Source organism: Ixodes scapularis, unplaced genomic scaffold (assembly GCF_016920785.2).
Source record: "Ixodes scapularis isolate PalLabHiFi unplaced genomic scaffold, ASM1692078v2 PGA_scaffold1__304_contigs__length_218370807, whole genome shotgun sequence".
NCBI classification, from domain to species: domain Eukaryota; kingdom Metazoa; phylum Arthropoda; class Arachnida; order Ixodida; family Ixodidae; genus Ixodes; species Ixodes scapularis.
This window is the reverse complement of record NW_024609846.1, coordinates 24,231,780-24,253,129: the sequence shown is the minus strand read 5'-3', so window position 1 is coordinate 24,253,129 and position 21,350 is coordinate 24,231,780.

Genomic DNA, 21,350 nt, shown 5'->3' with positions numbered 1-21,350 from the left:
TGTCGAAGGAAAACCCGGGCAACTTTGTAGAAGGGGCTGTACGTGGCATCACCGGCGTTTGATTCCAGGTGCGTGACATTCAATTTGTTCTTACTCCGGTCTGCAATATTGTTGAAATATTCTCATTTTATATACCTGTGTATTGTATTCCATAAAATACACCTCACTTACCAGAGCAGCCGTCCCTAAAACTACGGAGCATCCAACGGCGGGATGCGGACCGTAGAAAGTAAGGGGATCCTGGTCGTGGAAGCAGCTTCAATGGGCAATTTCGTAACTGAGTTAATCTAAAGGGAGGTCCAAACCAGCCCTCAAAACGTCGCCCAGAATAATGCAATAAATAAAACCCCTTTTTTTACTTTTACAGGTCGGAACAGTGCTGGCAATCTCCTCTGTCGTTTCTTCTCCGATCCTTATGCGGAAATTTTCTAGATTTTAAGAAAATATGTTCCTTTGCGTCAACAATGAGATTATCGTAATGAATAAAGTACCTTCAGGCGGAGGTCCCACGGCGGCCATCTTGAACAAGCCATTAGTTCAACCACTAGATGGCGGCACTCATTCGTGTGGTCAGAAAACTTGCTCGTGCCCGCTGATGTTCCTCCTCTGCTCTTAATTTCCCCCTTTCTGCTGCTCGCCCGTGCACGTTCAGCGCTCAGCGCGTGCTCTCGCTGACACATCTGCCAGCAAACGTGCCAGTGATGCAAGCAGTGCCCAGTTCGCACAAAAGCAGAGCCCAGCTAGCTCATTTACCCGAGCAAGAGTGCCAAGTTGGGCAAATTTTGTTCCTTGATACTAGCTTTGTTCCACGCTGCAGGATTGGCAAAGCGATTTCGTTAGAGGCTCACGAGCCAGTAGCCATTGTTTTACCTATTCAAGAATTAAAACATATTCAATCAATCAGTGAAGAATATTATCACACGATAAAAACATAAATAAGACATGCCTTGTCAGCATTTTGTGAACGAAAGAGCTTTTGCGCGACATAAACGTTTAAATTTATTTTCACTGTAAGTCAGGGCGCAGCCGACATAACAAGTCAATGAGGCCAATCAAGCAGAGCCAAAAAACACTATGTCATAAAAATCGAGGTCTTTTAGTGCGTTTTTTTCACCGGTTAGATCAATCAAGCGACAACCCTGCACCTTGACCATGCGCCTTTATTATGCGCGTTTGTGCGGTACCTTGTAGTGACGAAATGAATCCCTGGAGAAGGGGAACAAGAGGGACAAAGGACAAACATAAATCTCCAAACACAGCTAGGTGACTGGTGAGCGACCGAAAAAATCCGCCTGGTCCGGGTATCGAACCCGGGACCTCTCCATTACAAGTGGAGCGCTCTACCAACTGAGCTAACCAGGGGTTAGACGTCAGAAGAGCAAACGGGTTTTATCAGCTGCCACCAGTCTAACACCAACGAGGGTGAAGCTTGCAAATTTAAGGTTAGAATTATAATGCAATTAAATGCAAAGGTGCAAGCGAGCTGGACGAGAATGACGAAGTGAATCCCTGGAGAAGGGGAACAAGAGGGACAAAGGACAAACATAAATCTCCAAACACAGCTAGGTGACTGGTGAGCGACCGAAAAAATCCGCCTGGTCCGGGTATCGAACCCGGGACCTCTCCATTACAAGTGGAGCGCTCTACCAACTGAGCTAACCAGGGGTTAGACGTCAGAAGAGCAAACGGGTTTTATCAGCTGCCACCAGTCTAACACCAACGAGGGTGAAGCTTGCAAATTTAAGGTTAGAATTATAATGCAATTAAATGCAAAGGTGCAAGCGAGCTGGACGAGAATGACGAAATGAATCCCTGGAGAAGGGGAACAAGAGGGACAAAGGACAAACATAAATCTCCAAACACAGCTAGGTGACTGGTGAGCGACCGCTCACCAGTCACCTAGCTGTGTTTGGAGATTTATGTTTGTCCTTTGTCCCTCTTGTTCCCCTTCTCCAGGGATTCATTTCGTCATTCTCGTCCAGCTCGCTTGCACCTTTGCATTTAATTGCATTATAATTCTGACCTTGTAGTCTTTGACTTCATTTTGATTTATGATAAAACAAACAATAGCAGATTATTTTTTTTTACAGGATGGGTGTTCAGAGAGGCGCTCTATATAACTCATCATGTTGATGATAGTTTGACTAAACTTTATTAAAAATTATCTGACCTTATACATAACAACCCTAATATTGTTAAAATAGTACACCGAAGTCGAAGAATCCGCATGTTCAAGAAAAGAGTAAAAGCGTATTTTTTATCCCCAGTGACTTAAACTTAAAAATTGTTTCGCGAATGGGTAGGAGATTTCTAAGAGTTTCCTTTTTATTTATTTATTTATACTACTGGTCCTTGTTAAGGACCATTGTAGGAATGGCTATATTCATGAGGTTACAAAATAACAACCAAAGTTTTTTTTAAAGTGATTTTGATATGTTTTACGAATAATTATTTATTTTGATAATTTGACCTTGAAAAAATATACCAAAACTTTCGTGCATCGTTAAATATATTTTCTGTTTGAATTCAACAGAAATGGAGAATTTATGTTGCTAAACTATAGGGAAGCACGAGAAAGCTTCACGGGTTGTGATCCTGGACCGGCTTGCTAGAACAGCGTCTCGGCTGACACTGAGTGGAAGATAGCGCTGCAAAGGGTGGGGCGCACGAATGTCTTGACACGCTGCTTGGGTGCCGCTCAGCTCGTGCGCTGGCTTTGGCAATGCTTTCTTTCCCCCCGTCTCAGTTGAGACGCTGTTTCTAGCAAGTCGGCCCTGGCTCCTTATCATTAGTTGCAAAGGGCAAGACTTTGTGTTTGTCCGTCCCTTTTTGTCCCAGTCTCGGGGTTTTTGTCGAAATGGCAAGAGTCATAGTTGGTGTAAAGTACAAATTGGAAGCTTAGAGTCGTTGCATTATTAAACCAACACCATGAAAGTTGATCGTCTGACCTTATTCTTATTTCAATAAATGAAATAAAAAGTAATCTAAAGAAAGGTGACATAAAATGGGTTTCGCTTATGTGCAACGCTTTTGATAGCGCACTTCATGGGAAAGGGGTTTATTAGAAACTTTTCCTGAGTTTCAGATTTGAGCCACGATGACTAGCTGTTTGTTGCCTTACCGTGAGGCCCAGTCACTGCCAGTCACTGCGGTTTGGACATGACACTCTCCGTAAGCTGTCTACGAGTAGAAAAACGTTAAAACTCAAAATCTCAAATCTTTGCACGATGAGGCGCAAAACAGAACCGGCGCAATAGACCGATCTCACCGGCCAGTTTGACTACGCCACCGCTGCCGCAATGCAGCGAGGGAACTTTAGTCTTTGGGCACGTGCGACTACCTCGCTGGAGCTCTTCGCGTGTAGAGCACGAGAAGGCACGAGCGCTCGCCTGCACGGCCGTCTGCCTCCTGCGAACTAAAGTTATGGCGGCTTTACGCATGCGCCCAACGCTTAGTGAGATCGTTCTATTGGAAAGATGGAACCTAAAAATAATGTTTGTTCGCCTATCATAAAGTGAAGGAAAAGAAATTCCACTACGCTGTCGTTATCATATGGAGTTCAATATTTGCTCCTTTCGTGGCGTTAGAGCATGGCTGGCAGCATTGAATAGCTTTTTTTATAGGCACTAGATGTGTCGATAACTTTCTCGTGATCCTTGTGACGCGGTTCTAATTTTTGTCTCTCGCAAGACTAAAGCCTGGTTCAGACAGTTGCGTTTGACTGCGTTTGACTGCGTTGCGGCTGCCAGAAACCAGGACATCCCTGCTGCTTATATCGCGTGCCAAGATGATTCCTTGAATTGGAGTCCACGCTTCATACAAAGCACAGATGTGCCGGTGACTCGCTTTCGGTTCTCGACGCAACGCAGTCAAACGCACTCAAACGCAAGTGTCTGAACCGGCCTTAACTGTGATTCACTGCAAAATCGAGGAAGAAACGCGAGAAAATATTTGAGACGAGAAGCATTTGCGTCAGGGACAGAATCAGAGAAACTTTTCCTTAACTTCGCAACCTCGAATTTCAGCCACCTTTCAAAGTAGGGCACAAGTGCGCGCCGTCTGCTACAACATAAGTCCTTTTAAACATTTAAGACAAGTGGTATACTTGAAAAAAAAAATTACAATAATAAAAAGTGCTTTTAATTTTAAAGAGAAGTACTCTAATTAAAGATTCGTTGCTTAAATAGTTGTCTTCTTCTCTGAAACCGGTTTCTAGCGTACAGCGTCAAGCTTCAAAATAGTCCAGAGATTAAAAAAAAAAAAATTTAGAACAAATCTGAATATACATTCAACAAAACAAGCCTTACAGACAACCAGCCCAGTTACTAGCATACAATTAAAAGAAATGAGATCAGATGCCGGAACGCTATTTGAGACACCAAGAACGCGGGAACGGAATTCTTCGAAATTTTATCACAATCAAGTGGTGTTTACAACAAAAAAACTGCTGGAGTTGCACTTTTAATATATTTTTTTATGCTGAGTTTCTGTATACCAGGAGCATTCCCTTAAATGTCGTGGCTGCCTTATGACGTGAAACTGAGGTATGACAGTTCAAAATAGCGTGAAAAAGGCTTTTTTTAATAGATATTAAAAATGTAAGTGTGCTGATTAGAAAAAAAAAACACGGATTTACGGAACCAGACGAGTTTTTTCTCTATTCAGTAAAATAATAAGAACGCGTCTTGTATGCATTCCAAGTCTTGAAACTTGGAACGGATTGAGGTATGTCTTTGAAAATATCAAAACTTCTACTTTTTGTTTTCTTATTGTACGTTAAGTTTTAAAAATATGCATATCAGATTCTACACTAAAATAGTGATGATGAATTGGCAATTTATTTGCAAGAATGAAATATGTGGCACGCTCACAGACGCGACATTTGCACCGCGAACAGGAGCGTTAGCAGAGCTGCCACCGGCATTATGGTTGGGGCTGTGGAACCGCCGCCTTAAGAATGGATTTCGGCAGTTGAGTGGCCGTTAAAAGGTTAAATTTGCTTAACTGGAACCTTTTTACATCATTAAACTGGGCAGTAAAAACTTGAAAACAAACTTAGTGAGCTTCTCAAACAATGTTTATTGAACATTAAAAACCCATCCATAATAAGAGCAGGTAATGATTTAAACTACCGGTTCGGCATACGCGCTAAAGGCAGCTCTACACAAAGGTAGGGTGCCTCGATGTGCGTCGATCTGTTTCAGGGTGAAGACATCAATTATTGCATCGATGTTCACCAGGGTGTTCAGAAGCAAGCAAAAATAAACATGGAACGGCGAAACGGCACAAAAGCGCTGGCTACAGCTAAACGCAAAACGCATAACAAGAAACGTTTGCTATCCTTCCGTGTCTTCGGTAGCCTTGAACCAGCGTAGAACTCGGGTTTCCATCAGAGATAAGAAATTGCTGTAGTTGTATTTAAAAAAAAATAAGAGGTACTATTAAATAATGGCTTCGTGGCTTTCATGGCTAGCTTCTTTATGCCTTCTGCAAAAAACACCAATGGAATCCGTCGTAAGAAACAAAATAAGGTGATAGTGTAGTGATTGCGCAGGCGAGCTGGTGAATGTTAACAATTTTGTTCGTAGCCCGAGACTGAGGCAGGAAAAGATGAAAGTTTCAAAGTAGAAGAAAAATGAACTGTCGAGGACACGTCTCGGGCTAAGGAAAAAAAAAATAAAGTGCTTCCCAAGGGCTCTGAAAGCAAGCGATAGGTAGAACTACCGGCACCGCCAGACGTTTACCTGAAGGTAAGTACTTTCTGCATACACAATAATGCGTTACGTCATGCATTGCCTAATTCCAGATAGAGTCTGGAGAAAGAATATGCAGTCTGTTTCGGGCTGCCCTAGCTCTGTTGATCTCGAAGAGCTACGCTGCACATAATATGTATCTAGATTTGATTTCTTGGATTAAGAGTTTTTTTTTTATAACATTTATAGTGTCGACGAAACGTGTGTTGATGAAACGTGCATCTACGAAAGGTTGTCTATGAAACGTGTTTCCACGAAATTTGAAGATATTAAATGAGTCAGTATTATATTGGCGGTTTGGAGATCGAATCGGTATTTACCAAGCGTTCGAACGCCGATTAAAAAAAAAACTTAAACGTGCAAGCTAGAGTAGCTACGGGTTAGATTGCAAGCTCGCTCTCGTAGCGGGGTAAACAAATAAACTTGCCGTCAATAAGACTGTCCTCGGGGAAGCCCAGAGGTTGATAAATGTCGAAAAAGGTCCACGTTGACAGCGGCTTTCTGGAAGTGAATTCCGCGTAGTAAAGCCTTCAAGCTTGTCGTTTGTTATACCAAACTCATCGAAACCGCCATCGACTCCGCGTACCTCTAGGTAACTCTTGTCTCATTGAGTTTCACTCTATAGCAATTTGACAGGCTTCCCAAAAGCTGCCAAAAACTTTTAGTGCCAACGACCACCTAGAAACGGGGGAAGCGACACTTTTTGTCGTTTTTCCGTAGAGTCCCAGGCATTAGCTGAAGTCAAGTGATGGCTGGTGGTGGTGCCGCTCGACCCCGGCAGGACAAACCTGGATCCGCGATCCAGACTACTACAGTAGAGTTTAGTGTTTGCGCTATCGTATATATGATGTTTAACCAACCAGCTCAGCAACTGATTTTAACAAAGGTGAGACCTTGCTCCCGTAGCTTTCAATGCACTCCAAGCTAAGAGAGAACCACCAAGCAGCGCACGTTGCGCTCGTTTTGCATCCAGTCAGCGTCTGGCCAATTGTGCCAATTAAGGAGACAACGATGAAGGGCACCAGCAACGGAGGGGCGTTCTTTTTTTCGTTTTAATCGTGAAAGAGTGCCTCGAGAAATTGAGGGAGAGGAGGAATCCAGAGAACCAGGGTGTCAAAGCGCAATAGTAACTGAGCCGCTTATTTTGCCCGAACCAGAACAGAACCCGAACCAAAATGTTCGGCGCCAATTTGGAGTTGAACCTGAACCTGAAAAAAACAAAAGAACCGTTCTGAACCGGTTCGCCAAACATTTCGGTCGCGAATTCAAGCTACTATTCCGGTAACGGTAAGACTGTGATGCCGCAGTTGAGCTATGTTGATTTACCATTTTTTGAACCACCTGAGACTGGGTGGAGAATTTAGAAGAACCAAAAGTGGAAGGGACAGGAACAGAAAGACAGAAGGCGTCGTCTCAAACACAGCTGCAAGTTTATTTAGTACCACTTCCCATATAAAGCAATACCTCAAACTTCGACAACCAATCACCCAATTAAAAAAAAAAAAACTTTAGGTCTAAAGTCCAACAAAGGACATGACCTCTATCCCGGAGTTGCAATCGTCCTAATACACACAAACGCTCTTGCCTTATCTGCCAGCAGTCCAATCTTTTACAGACACAAAGAACCCCCTACACTGTAGGAAATGCCTATGCGTCTACTTACCCGCAAAACACGTAAAGAGCCGATCTCTGCGATCTACGAAATCAGCTCAGCGAATGATGAGGTGGAACATCTGTTTGGACCTAAAAATGAAGTCTGCGCTGTGGTATTACGTAATGCAAGCATGACATTTTGCATTGCGTAATGCCACAGCGCAGACTTCATTTTTAGGTCTAAACAGATGTTCCACCTCATCATTCGCTGAGCTGATTTCGTAGATCGCAGAGATCGGCTTTTTACGTGTTTTGCGGGTAAATAGACACACATGCATTTCATAGAGTGTATCAATTTTTGAACCCTGACCGAGCGTGCTGAAAATTCGACCGATAAGCACCCTTGTTTGATATATATATATATATATATATATATATATATATATATATATATATATATAGTTTACTTTCAAAGCGAAAAAACCCACACACAACAAGCACAACCTCATTATACACGCAAAATTCCGTGCGCTGTGCGCCTAGAATTTTGAGAGGCTTAGTCAGCGCTGCGGGGCAAGGTGTCTCCACGTATGCAAATATTTTTGTAAGCATATTTGACGAAAATGAAGGTCAATTACTGCTGTATACTGACTCAAAAAACCAGCCTGAGCCGCTGAAAGTCATCGCGCCCACTCGCCCGGCAAAAAGCCGCCGCCGTAAGTGCAAAGACGGTGAGAGTGCAGGCGAGCTGGTGGCAGCTAATCATGTCGTATTACACCTGAGAGTTTGAGACGTTCTCTGTGTCTGTTCCTTCTATTGAAAGTTCTTCCGATTTCTTCCACCGCAGTCTCAGGTGTAATACGACATGATTAGCCGTAAGTGCCGACGGCATGACGCACCGAATCGCAGCGGAAAGAAACGCACCAAAAAATTCGGGTTTACAACGGTCGATCGAACGCCATTTCATCAAAACACGTTGTAGAGAACGGGCTCGTTTTATCCAAGCTAGGTTTAGGGAAAGCGGATCTTCAGTTTAGAGAAGTGCCGATTATCGAAAAAAAGACGCCCTACTTCGAGCAAGTCTCATGACCGAATATCCGCATCCACAAGGCGCACCAGGCCTCGCAATGGTGATTTTTTATTAAAAAAAAAATGACATACACTTGCGTTTTTTTTTTTTTTTAACACAATCTATTTGGGAAATGCCTCACCCGTGTCGAAGATTTCCCTGCTGGATGGATAGAGGCCAGTGGCTGCACTCTTTATTGCAGGCGACTGCTTGCGATACCTAGCCTAGAAATCAAATGTTATGTATGATTCATCTCCTCGCCCTTCTAAGACAAGTTGTTCCCTCTCTCCATTTTCCTATCAACAGGCAGTGTAGGCTATCGCCAGGATGACTTTTGGGGATCGGGCTAAAAACCTAAAAAAGTCTCCCCCGCCTCCTCGCCCCGCCAGGGGAGTCGCCTATTTTCCTTTGGTCAACCCTCTTCGGCGTTACCCCCCAAAACTGTGCCCGCAGGGAGACAGGGTTGAGATTTTGGGCCGGAGCCACGCGGGAGGGAGCCCCAATTTTCCTTTGTCCCAACCGTGCTCAACTTTGCTAGTTAGTTGCACTTTATTCAGTTATCTCTAAGTAATTTCCACCAATCTTCTAATATATTCTATGTGATTGTATAATTATTTTCTTCTCCATTCTCACCAGCCCATCTCAGCACCCTTGCCAGATGCGTTACCCTTTCAGAAAGGGAAAGGGGAAGCGCCGTGCACTTCGAAACCCAAAGTTTTAGTGCCTCACCATGACAGACGGCACCCATAACGAGTCTATTTCTTCAAACTTAGCCCTATACGTGTTTTTCCTTAACACTTCCGTTCTCGCCTCGAACAGCAAACTTCCAGGTGAGTAATTCTTTGTTATGTCCTGTTTTTCTGGCGCATGGATTGTTAAAGGTGGTTTTACTTGCCTTTTTTCACATTTTTTTTCCTTTTTTACTGAACTGGTCTGCTCAGCCCCATCACTATACTGTGTATGTATTGATTTGTAAGCTTTCGGGTTCGGTTTGTCTATCTTGTGTTTAAACTTTTCATGTACAAATACTTGAATACTTTCCGTGGCCACCGGGCATCCGCTTCGGTTCACCTTTGTTCAAATTTCGATTTGTTGATTGCCTCTCTGCCCTCAAAGGACGACCAGTTCATGTCCCCCTCCACTCCTTCATTCGGTGCGTTCCCATGTACTCCCAGTGGCAATCTGCCCACGCTCCTTTGGCGAATTTCTAAGCCTGATTGAACCTCTGACCTCTTACATGGTACCGCATTACCAAAAGACAGTCCTGGTACCATCACTCCTTTCCATGTATCCTCAAAAAGGGCTCGGCGTCGATTAATATTAATTAACCCGATTAATGGCCACCCTTTAATCGAATAATTAATCGATTAATTGGACTCGTTCATTTTCACGTATAATATTGTTGTTTTTTAAGTCAAAATTACTTTTTTGCATATTATTTGATAAACGGCGCAATGTAGAATTTCGATTATAGATCAACCTTGATGTGTATTTGGGGAAAATTGAAAGCCACTCACACTCATACATTATTACTTCAGCAAATGAGTCAAAGAGGTTCGCTGATATTCTCCGCCAAGAGTGACCTTCTTTGATTATTCACAATTGGCTTTACTAATAGGTCACTCCTAGGCTATTGAAGTGGCCAGGTCACGTGTAACATTTTCACTTGTCTTTAGCTACAAATATCGCCCTTACAGTTTCCATTAGGTTGGAACCTTACCTAAAGCTTGCCCTTCATACAGGTGCACTCGTCCACGTATGCGTAGTAAGAGCGTTCAATTCTTAGTGTTTTTTTTTTTTGATTCATGAACGTTTTACCGAATACCCGGTTAAAAATTAATCACAATTAAAGCATTAATCGATTAATTGATAGGTTAGTCGACCAAATTCCCAACCCTAGTAACTATATCATATCTATTACAGTTTTACAACATCTTAAGTTTTATAATTGCTGAATTCATTTTTCCTTTCCTAATTATATTTCCCTCGTGTTTTTCTAGGTATTTCCTTCCCTCATTGAGCCAAACCCCAGATATTTGTATTTCTATAAACAAACAATTACGTTTTTTTTTGTTTTTTTTTTTCCTGGTATGCCCGGGAGCCCCCTTTTCTCATCGTTAAATACCCTTACCCCAGACTTGTCACTGCTAAAGCTATGGCCCAAGGTTTTTCCTTCCCCTCCACATATCCCAATTAATTCCTGCAATAGATCCCGGCTATCTGCCATAAGAACTATGTCATCTGATCTATCCGCCATAATATTTCTTACTTTACTTGTCTCCCCTATTCCATATAAGTCACGTCGAAGCCTGATTCCCTCAGTTCTAATATTTATTTATTTTCATCTCGGTTAGGTAAATCATAAAAAGCAGGGGTGACAGTGGACCACCCTGCCTAAGCCCTCTTTTTATAGCTGCTGGTTCAGTAGTTTCTGCTTCCCATGTTATGGCTACCTTATTATCTGTTTAAATCTCTTGTAGAAAACTAATCAAGTTTGCGCCAAAATCCTAATCCTCATCTTGGCTAAGAGTTTTCTCTGATTAACATTATCGTACGCTCCTTTAATGTCCACAAAAAACTATTCATAAAGGTCGCTGACTGGTCATTGCTATTTCTATATATTGGGTGATGAGGAATAAGTTATGTTCTAGCCTAACAATCTCTTCGGAATCCGTTTCGGTGCTCCCCAGAACCTCCATTCTTTCTGCTAGCACACGGCTCGAGGTTGCCCTTCCTGGCCACCAGATGCTCACCGAGGCGTCTCCTGTGTGCTGTCCTGTTATGTGGCAACCCCTTTGCGTGCACTCGGTGTAAGTAAACAATGTTGTCCGTGCACCCATTCGTCACGCGACAGCTTCCTCGTTACATACTTGTGGTCGCGTTCCCCCACTTGAGATAGCATTCATCCAGGTGCAAGTAGGAGACATATGAACCTGCCTGTGGATGCTGATAAGACCGCAGTGAAGGAGCAGCGTGCAGATATATTCGTTTGTTAACTGAAGTGCCACATCGGGTGACCCTTTTCCTTATCGAGGAAGATCGTTTAAGATATTTCTCTCGTCCTTCCCGGCTTGACTTTAGTGGGTACATTTTAAGGCGTCGTATAACCGAACGATGCACTTTCCGGAAGTCCCCACTGCCTACGGCAAGCAGTAACGAGCAGGCGTGACACAAACGAGACCTCCCTTTTTGCCCCTGAAGCTTCATTACCATTGGAGCTGAAGACCGACGGCCGCTGTTCTGGTCGGCGGAGGAAGATCAAGACGCTACTGTAGGCCTGAGTGGCAAGTAGAACAAGTTCTTATTTTTCTCTTTTACTGGTAGCTTTCCCAGCAGGTAGGTGGCGGGAAATTTCATGCATCATCTTCATTTTCTTAGGGGCCGCTGAGCTTGTCGGAAGCTTCAGACACTTTTACATTGAGCATGAACAGCATCTCGTTATTGTTCTGACGGAAAGTCAGTCGCCGGGTCTTTATGTGTCTTTGAAGGGAACTAGGTGGTTCTGTTCCTCCGAACAGTGCCTTCATCGGTGTCTACAATTTAAAGGACCTCGGTTCCTGAGCTTGCTGTTCCACCGCACCTCTCTCCCTTCCAGGTCAAATACCGAGACATCGGTACCACCTACGATGTTCGCCAAATCGCGAATTCCGTGGCGGTGAATATATGCGTCCAGTTGCTACTGTCGAGAAGTTTGCTCGCATTTCTTCAATTGTTCTTAATCATGGAGTTACTACAACCTTACATGTTCAAGATATGCTCCGCAGGTATGTACCGGTTGCTTAAAGGTGTTTCCCTAAAAGAGAAAACTCTTTAATGGGGGTCTCCACTTTTGGAGATTGATGTTTTGTCAATCTTTACCGCAGCCTCCGCTAATGCACTTTGAAAATAACGGGGGCTAGATATCACGTGTCCGAATTTATATTCGCTAGTGAATGTAGAGAAAGCAGATGTCGCTACGCAAGAAAACTGAGAACCGTTGTCAGAGATAACGACCTCTGAAATATCATTATAAAAAATGGCAATGGGTGATAACTGCTTTAGCAGTCAAGCTTCCTAGCGGTACGATTTTCAGATAGCGAGAAAAGTAATCCGCCATTCCGCCATAACAAACCACCAGCGGCCGTCATAGTAAAATATAATCATTGCAACCCCCTGCCACGGTCTTGCAGAAAACTTCCGAAGAAGCAGAGGCATTTTTATCTTAGTTAATTTCTCAAGGCAGGGGCAACATATCTTCACTGTTTCTTCGACATCTTTCACCAGTACCGGCCCCCATACCGAGATTGTAGCCCTTGCTTAACGGGTATTCACACCAAATACTTCACTAGGTTTTTGTTCCCACCAAGGAAATATTCTTTCCATTGCTCCCCGGGAAGCGCATCACGTGGTAACAGTGCCACGTTTTTGCGCGGAACTGTGCTGATGCAGACATCCCTAGGGGATGGGGGAGCTTTTGTTCGGGCTGCCAAACACTCCTCGCCTTGGCGTGGGATCTCGTCATAACTGGCAATATTTTGTTCCCGTGTCTGGCAATTTTACATATTTTTCCCAGGGAAATGCCGGCAGTGCATCGCCTAACTTGAGGACCGCCTAACGTTTTGTGGTTTGCGCTGTTATGGTGGGCTAATTCGTCTCACCTTAGCTTGGACTAGTGCCACTAAATAAGCTACGCTTCACAGTAACGACACTTACCCACCTTGTGGGCTAAGATCATGGCCGGCACTTATCTGAAGCATTATTTGAAATCTCTGGAAACGCTTTTCCGTCCTCCACGAACGTTTAAAAAGTTCGCGACAGAGCAAAGCTGTATTTCATAAGCTTCCTAACACCGAATCTAATGTTAAGGAAGTCGCACTTTTCAAAAATGACGATCGACAGTTGTGTCTGCTCGGCAAAAGCACCAAGATGGCGGCGCCCACAACAATATTGAGAACAGAGTGCGAATACTTTAAGCGTAGGTCATTTAGTGGCTCTAGCTGGGACTAGAGTAACTGTATATGCTCTGCTTGCAAAACCAGAGTATCGCGTTCCTTTTATTTTCGCCGCAAACTCTGTATTAGCGAAGAAGCAGTCACGTGCACCAAGCTGGATCCGAACTTCGTGCGGGAAAGAGTCCTTGCAGGCGCCGAGTTTCGGGCAAATCATGTTTCTCGCTTTGCGTTTGCGAAATATAGATTCTACACTAAAATAGAACGAACTGGAAGGTTCCTTGACCATTCAACACTATGTGTAGCCACTTAATTCAGCATAATCGCGTTGTTTCATAATGCGAGCGATAGTTTAAAACATGTTTTCAGAGTCTGGGAAGAAGACGACAGGGAGGGCAATCGCCTAGCTCGCGCATCAGGGGCTCTTGCAGAAACGACGGTTGCTTCCCGTAGTGAGGCCTTGGATCCAACGTGGCCGCCCTGGAAGCACCATTGCGGTACTATGCTTAGCAGGCGGAGCATATACAGTTACTCTAGCTTGGGCTAACTGTGAAATGAAGGCTGTGCAAGCGCAAGCGGTTAGCCTTGCCTTCCTTGACTGCAGCACTCACTGCACGAGCACTCGTGCAGCCGCCGAGGCTTCCTCCAAAGAAATTAGATCGCGCTTTTAGCATGCGCGGCTAACAATAGTCAATGCTATACTCTATCTCACCTTTTTTTTTTTTCTTCTTTATTGGTTTTGCGGATTTTAATCCGCAAAAAGGGCAGAGATAAAGGCATGATGCCTGACAGCGCCTCTGCCCCCTGCAGTTCATACAGCGGAAATAGCATTTCAAAGAAGTCATAGTGATAATAAATAACAAGACAGCCATCGTCATAAAAACAAATAGAAACAATTATTATAGAAATATCTGAAAGCACATGAAATACAATGACTCAACTCGAACTTAAGATGTACCGCAGTTAAGGCTACAAGCGCGAGCTCCTAGCTCAAGGGCACATCTCGGCAGCACTAGCTTTCGTGCAGCAAGAGCAGCTGCCAACGCTATGAGCTCGCGCTTCTAGCCTTCGCTGCGCTACAGCATAAGGTGAAACGGAGTATAAGGTGAGACGAAGCATAGAAGGGAGAGGTGCGACGATCGCGCTTGCGAAAGTGACTCAATGGTTCAGCATGGAGAGCTGTGGTGGCTTTCAGAGGGTGGAGAGCCATCGATAAGTTATTGACAGCAGCGCCACCCTGGACTACAGTGAAGAGAAAATGAAATAAGTACATCAAGGGGCTTCACATGCCCACCCTAGCTTCACTGCAGCGTCAAGCTCAATGTACCGTGCCCAATTTTGTTATAGCTAACAAGCAGCGACAAAAATACTGTTGCATCCAAGGCTGCAACACATGGGTATGTATCCTCGAGATCTGCGGACAGAAAGAGGACGTTGTTTGGTGTCCAAAAAAAGAACTCGAAAGATTCCGAACACCGGGGGTGGGTTATAGGCCTCTTGCACTTGACGCCACTTCTGGTTAGATTCTAAATTGAAACCAACATTGCCGTCTGCTATCAATGCCTTGGTGTCATGTTGGAGGCATTCGGCGTCTTACTGTGGCAGCAGTAGTGCCGTAGACACATAGAGCCGTCTTTCTAAAACCACATATTAGAATAATTTCTTGCGTTAGACAATTGCAAAGACGTTCCTCACTTGACACGAAGTGTAGTCTACAAAGCCTTAGATGGGGTACGAAGCTCTCCCTTGTCGAAACCATAGAGTTAATATCATGATCTAAAGCGAAGAGTCCATACCTTTTGCCGCCTCGGAACGGCGGGCAGAGATGCGGACATCGGCGGTCCCGATGAGCCCATTTCGCTGGCGACGCCTTAACCAAAACATCACTTTTAAGGTCTGTACCTTGGTATTTTCTCTCTTACTTTGCAGAGACGCCGGGATCGCTCATAGACAAACTATATAAAGTTGACAAGCGCTCGAGCAACTTCAGCTTGTCGCGACAAAACGAAGAGGCCTAACCTTTCGTCTGCTTTCCTTTTCTGCTCCTTGGTCGCTGTCTTCCTCATTCCTTCTCACGGGACCGGAGGTGTTAGTTCCCAGGATTTGCCGCGTTCTGCTGCCGTCTTTACCCGCCTGGTCTAGATTGTGCCGGCGTATTCTTTAAATTCATTCATGACGAAGGAGAACCGATTGCTCGAGCGTTGCCTTGTCCTGGTTACTAATGATTGCCGGAATTCTAGGAAAACGAATACTGTTGACCGTGGCTCCGTTTTATCACCGACGTTTACGGCTAGAACAATTATGGCACAACTGACCATTTTAAACCTTAAGTGAGCGGACAAACTACAATGCGAACATGGCCCCGAAGCACACAAAACAACGTAACCGTTACGAATGCTTCCAAGATGGATTCCGGCGGGTTCCGGTGAGATTTACGAACCGGTAGTAGCGTTGCATCATGGCCTCGTGCAAGGACCCTATACTTGGCGGCGAGAAATGCTTAGAACCAAGGTCAACATTAAGCATTCCGAAGAAAGGTTCGTTATGCGGCACTTGACGGTTCTGACCAACGGTGAGGACATTTTCTTCTCCTTTAGTGTTCACAGTGCGGCGGGGTGCCATTGCGGCGCTGCTGCGGGTATTCATATCGATGCTAATGTTGCGTGCTGAACAGCCTTGCCATTTTCTCCAAGCTGGACGAAGCTAGAGATAGTCACACCTCTCCTTCTAGCCCACCATAGCGCTGATGCACATGTCCGAAGCGCCCGAAGGAGACTTCGATGTACATGAATGCCGTCCTCAAGCCGATCTTCATACACCTAGCTTTGAATGTCACGTTCTTTGTGTTGCATCCATCCATAGCGATAGATGCAACACAAGCATCTCTTTTTCTTTTTTTTTTTAGCAGGAAGCAGTTTGGTGTTTTCTGCACCAAACAGCGCTGCTGCCCTGATTCCGTATCGCAGTTATGGTGTCGCCGTTTTATGTACGCCTACATTTTTCTACTTTCGTCTGCTTTCGTCGGGGTGCACCGACCGAGCCCTGTTGTGGAGAGTGCGACTGCTACATCCGTCTGATAACACTTACGTCCTAGTGCCACTAAATAAGCTACGCTTGAGAGTAACGACACTTGCCCATATTGTGGGTTCAAATCATGGTTGCCAGTTATCTGAAGCTTTATCTGAAATTACAGGAAACACTTTTCCGCCCTCCAGGAATGTTTAAACAGTTCGCGACGAAGGAAAGCATGGGCTTCCTAACTCCGAATTTAATGCTGAGGAAGTCGCACTTTTGAGTCATGATGATCGGCAGATGCGTCTGCTCTTCATACGAACCAAAATGGCGGCGCCCACAACAGTTTCGGGGAACCGAGCGCCGACACTCCGAGCGCTGCTCATTTAGTGGCTCTATTACGTCCGTCTCGACTACCTACCCTTCGTGTGAATGCTGGAGTCGGGGAGGTTTCCGCCGATCACTGACGTTACGCACATCCTTTCCTGAAAAAACGTTTCTCGTTTGAATACCTCTGTAAAGGAAAGCTGAAGAGGTTCTAGAAAAAAATCGAGTTAGAGCTTAATTCTAGAGTTTATTTGTCCCGTGAATTTGAATACCACGAGCGTTTGACTCCAACATAACTTGAGGCTCGAGAAACACCGAAACAGAACAACCGGGTGTGACGTCATTCAGAGAGTTTTCAACTGCCTTGCGCGTCCCGCTTGTGAGGGAACGCAAGCCACGTTTTTGTCTGCTAGGGCAAAGCCTCATATAAACTTCTCGGTTTTTGTGTCTGTCCTTTATTCTTCTTGCTCTCCTTCTCTAGGAATTATTGTCATTATTCTTGTCCAGCTCGCTTGCACCTTTGTATAAATTCTATTACCATCATAACTTTAAAATGTCGGCCGTTCACCATTGTTGGCGTTAGACTGGTAGCAGCTGTTAAAACCCGTTTGCTCCACTGGCGTCCAACTCCTGGTTAGCTCAGTAGGTAGCGTGCTCCACTGGAAATGGAGAGGTATCTGGTTCGATAACAAGACCAGGCGGATTTTTTTTCGGTCGCGCACCAGTCACCTAGCTGTGTTTGGAGAATTGTGTTTGTCCTTTCTCCCCCTTGCTCCTCTTCCCCGGGGATTATTGTTGTTATAGTGCAGTTGGCGCCTTCGCAACAACCACTGTCAAACATGTGTGTGTCGTGCGCGACACGTATTGCAGATGATAATTAAACCGGAATATAGAGCGGCCGCGTCCAAGGCTTGTTGTTGTCATGAAAAGATAGATAGAGACGCGTGCTCTGGATTGAGGACAGCTGCACTGCTGAGCGGAGGTTATCTGCACTCGTCGAAGGCGGTGCCACAGTCACCGTTGCTCCGTGGCCGTCTCCACTCTCCTACCTTTCCATGCCGGCCCTGGTTGCTGGAAGAACAGCAATGTTGTAGTGATCGTGCGTTCGTTCCCGCGACTATTTCCAACGCTTGGCCACCCCTGCAGAAAGGTACTTACTTCACGTTTCCAATCAATGATGCTCTCGGGGTCGGTTCAGCGCTGTGTAGTTCAATCACTTTAACAGTCGAAATAACGGTCCGTGTTGAAGAAGCGTTGATACGTATACTTTGTTTCACCTGAAGTCAGATCGCATCTACGAGGTGACAAAACTAATCAAGCCGCGAAAAAAAAAAACGCAGTCAGGCGCTCGTCGTGTTTCGGTGCGTAAAAAGATTAAACAAAAAATTATCTTTCTTTTTTAATTAGGTAAATCAGATTAACGGTATTTAAATTAAGATTTTCTTGATCTATGTCAGATTAATTTCGTTCGCATCAGTATAGCTATAAACTAGTGATTCCTAGTCACTACAGTCGGTGATAGGTCAAGAACGAAGTGGAAGGAGCTTCCACTGCGTTCTTGACCTGTTACCGACGACAGATATATTACAGAAAGTAAAGAAAACAATTCAGAAAAAAATAAGCGCAGCAAATTTAAAGTACTGCTTTATTACCAACATTTTTATTAAATAAATCCCAATTAAGTAAGCCCCATATAGTAGAACAAAAATAGCTTGATTTGTCTATGCTAGGGGTTTTTTTTTTTTGCTTTTTTTTTTTGCTTCTTCTTTCGCGTATTTTTATTTCAATTAAACTTTTTTTTGTGTGTTCGTGTTTCTTTTTTCCCCATTATTATTTACACGCAATAAGAGGCTACGTAACTGATGAACGAAGTGGTTAGTATTTAATAAATCCCAAAGTTACGATGTCCTCAAAAGACCGCTGCTTTGTGCGCGTGTAGGTCTGATATAAATCTGTTTTCGTCGGTGATTAATTATTTAAACACGCAGCAAATTCCCATACAAAGCGACAAAAGGTAGGCAAACGGTAGGTAAAAAATATTTCCGGGATTATTTTTGCGGGAGAGTTTCGATTTAAATCGTCGCAGTAAAATTGATCTGGTATAAATCACAACATAAATCTTTTTTTTTCCCTCATTTTTCCGCGTAAGTTACCGCCGGCTAAACCAAACAAGCGTGGGGCTTGTGTCGTGACCTTGAGCTTTCTAGACTGCGCGGTTATTTTCATCGACCGCACCCTGACTTATAGTGAAACGAAGTGTAGAGCTCAAGGGGAACCATCAACCGTTGAACGCGCCTCCGGGCGTGTTTCACGTAGGGTCGTCGTGGCACCAGACGTCGCAGCGTCATGTCCGATACGTCACAGTGGACGGGATGGTGTCACGTCACGTGACTTCACGTAACAAAGTCACCTAACATCGTCTCGTGACGTCACAGTTTTGTGTGACGTCACGGGGCAACGCGGTTTCAAGTCGCACCGTGGCGTTTTGCGGCAATATTTCTCCGCGAAAATTAATCGGAGAGTTTTATTTGCTACGTTTATCGCGAAAATGCCCCCGTGTGGAGTGCGATTGCGTGCATTTTGTGTGCTACAGACTTTGCAGCAAAGCCTGCATCACCTAAACGATTTATAGCTATGCTCGTTTTCACCTCAAGAAAAAAGGACGTTTTGCGCATTGTTCATACGCCGGGCGAAGTAGTTCTTACAAGATTTGGTTGTCGGAGGAAGAAGCGATCCTTTTGGCGTTTGAAACGTATACGTCTTGATTAGATAACATATATCTCATCTAAAATGTACCTACGTATATATTAATTCTCCTCGTAAAAGGGAAAATTAGTAATGCTCCGCGAGGAGCCGGACTTTTTTTACTTCGGTTCTTGAGGTGAAAACGGGTATAGTAGAAACGAGGAATTTAACAAATTTTGAAGCATTAAAAATATTGTTCCTCGATATTTCTTTTTTTACGAGGTTCTTTACTGCGCGCATAGAGCTCAACACTCTTCAAAAAAACGATGTCGCGGAAATATGTGGATACAACCTTACTGGCCAGTCGCGACAAACTAGCGATATATTTTGAAGTATAGTGTGTGACTAAGCAGTCGCGAGCAAAAGGAAGAATCAGCGGGATCGACTAGTTCCTGGTGTATTCACGGGCTTGAAGTTAGCGGGTGACCATACCCAGGGGTATCGAGCGGAAGGGACATAAATAACGCTAGGTCACGCATGGGCTTACTAAGACGCCATTGCGTGAATGGGATCTTTCCGCGTAAAAAGTCATATTTAAATATCTATTAGCAAAAATAAATAGTTATAATGAAAGCCAAATCTTCCAAAAAAAATTACTTTAAAAATATTTTAATAACTTTACGTGGTTTGCGAGGACTCGTACCGCGGATTACGTCGCTTTGGGTTCCTCCGGCGGTGGAGCATGTTTTCGTAGCGTCAGCCGGTTTGCTCCGAGGTCGATTACGGTGAAATACTCGCAGAGAAAGTTAATTTCCAGGATAACCTTCCTCGCACAGTCTTGCAGAAAGACGAACTTCACAGGGCACACCTCACTGTGGATCTCGACGCGAGCAGTGCATCTCCCGACTGGTGCGATGAGGTGCCCTCCGGCGGGCCTTATTTGAGGGCCTTTGCACATCGTTGTCACTTTCTGAAAACGGCGTGAAAGCCTCTGCACCTAAGACGGAGTAGTCTTCTCCGGTGTCCACGACTGCCGACGCGTCGCGGTCGTCGATGGTAACGTTCAGGCTCTTCTGCACCTTTGCAAAAGCGTCACTTTGATGCACGTCGACGGTCGAGTGGGAGGCCTCCGACACTTTCGGAGGCTCCTTACGTCTTCGGTCTACGGCAACTCCACCTCCAGGGGTTGCCGCGCTTTGTTTTCCCTGCGCGACAGGGGCGAGAGGTTCTCACGACCAGGTCGGTGCGTTAGCGACGCTGGACGTCGTGGCGGCGGCGACCGGGACCCGCGGCGTGGTGCAGGCGGGGCGACTGAGGTCGTTGGGGGTACTCATGTATCTCCCGCGGTCGCTCACCATAGCGTGGGCATGGGTGGGTTCGGGAGAAGCCGCGGTTTACCCTGCAACCTACACCAAAATATCACGAATGAAAATTGATGAGGCGACGAATGACTGAATAAACTAAACGTTTAATGAGTCGAACTTGTGCCCAAAAACAAAATAGGAAAAGGATAGCGTCGCAGGCGTCGATGTCTGCCAAACAGCAGGATCGAGCGCTGGGGCAAAACTGACCAGCGTTGCGGAGTTGCCACTCCGGAGTTGGAATGATTCCGGAATCATTCTGAATTTTCGCGACCCCGGAATGGAATGGCGGCAACGTTGAGGGAATGGAGTGTTTAAATTACGTGTTCTGTTTGTCGTCTTTTTATGGCCCCTCCTCCCCTGGGGTTCTCTCCGAACAGGAGAGGACACCAAAATTTATGACTGCTGCTCGGAATTTTACATTTATAACGGTATAATGTTAATAAAGGCACCGTGGCTGTGCTATTTAGATACATTGGTTAAAATTAGCGTCGGAAATATAATAACAAACACATAATTGCTGACCGCTCCAAGGAGAGCTCAAGGCCTTTATTGAAAGGGCTCTCCTTAGAATCCTCAAGTGTAAAAGACAGAAGGGCAGTCTTCTCGACCTGCCGCCAGC